The sequence below is a fragment of the Agelaius phoeniceus genome, chromosome 33, assembly GCF_051311805.1.
Source record: "Agelaius phoeniceus isolate bAgePho1 chromosome 33, bAgePho1.hap1, whole genome shotgun sequence".
NCBI lineage: Eukaryota > Metazoa > Chordata > Aves > Passeriformes > Icteridae > Agelaius > Agelaius phoeniceus.
This window is the reverse complement of record NC_135297.1, coordinates 2163840-2165205: the sequence shown is the minus strand read 5'-3', so window position 1 is coordinate 2165205 and position 1366 is coordinate 2163840.

Here is a 1366-nt window from a genome sequence, read left to right as displayed (position 1 = left end):
CCGCCCGCGGTGCCCAGGCCATGCTGGCCGTGCTCAGAGCTGTGCCCAGAGCTGCCCATCCCTGCGGCCTTTGGCACAGAGCAGGAGGGCAGGACATGTGCCCAGCCTGCAGCCAGCCAGGGCACATCCAGCCCTCAGCAGCTGCCCAGAGCAGGATGCTCCTGTGCTCGCTGCCATCTCCCAAAAGCTCTGATCCCACCCTGCCAAGCACACAGGGACCCACCTCACGCCCTCCCCCGCTGGAAGAAAAGCTGGTCCCAAACGATGTCCTCAGCCTTCTCCAAGGGCACGGCCCATCCACGCCGCAGCTGCTCCCAAGCACTTCCCAATCCAGACTGGAGCCCACCTGGAACGCTTCCTCTAGGAAAACATACAACAAATTATTGAAAATAAATTACAGACAAAGGGGCAAACAAGAAACAAGGTCAAAAATCTTATCTCTGCCAGGGGCTTGAGGAAGGCCCGAACCCTGCATGCCAGGGAAAAACCCACCCACGGGTGAGGGAAGCCCAGGCTTTCTCCCTTCCCCCCTGCACTGCCCCCCACAATAACGGTAACCCCAAAGCAAACAAGGGCAGTGGAGCAGCCCAAGCCCTTCCTTGCCTGCACAGCAAAGCAGCCCCTGCACAGCTTCTGGAGTCCCACCTCTGCTCCCACCATGGGGCTTTGTTTGTGTCGGGTTGGCTGCCCCAGCCCCAGCCCCAGCCCGGGCCACGGTGGCTGCTGGGGGCTGTTGGCAGGGCCAGGAGCCCACTCCCATTTGTACCCAGCCCAGCCCATGCCCCAGCCCTGCCAAAAGCAGCTGGGCAGCGACTGAAGGATCAGCTGCACCCGCCCCAGCAAAGGGGGAACCTTTGGTTCCTGGCCAGGCTGTGCAATGCCCAAATCTGGGAGCATCCCCCTGCGTGTGGACTCATCTGCAAATTCCCTGTGGAGCCTGGCTTTGGAGAAGGTGCCCCAATCAAAGTCCATCATCTTCAGCTGGCCAGTGGCCAGGTCCAGGAAGAGGTTGTCATCCTTGATGTCATCCTCGCTGTCTCCAGCAGCAGCAGCCCCACCTGGTACAGCTTCTCCAGGGGCTCCTTCTCCTTCCCTGGGCTGAGACCAGGCTCTCAGGGCTCTGCCCAGGGCCCCAGCTGTCAGGGAACCAGGACAAGCAAAACCAGCTCAGATGGCAGAACCAGTGCTGGGCAGAGCAGCTCAGCTCCAGCACAAGGGCTGTGTGTGCCCATCTGATGAGCCCTGGGCAGTGACATGGGCAGGACAAAAAAGTCTGGGTTCCTTTGCTTGTCATTGCCCAGGCATGTGTGGAACTGTAACTTACCAGGGCCCTGCATAAAGTGTGCCTGTGGCTCTCTCCCTTCTT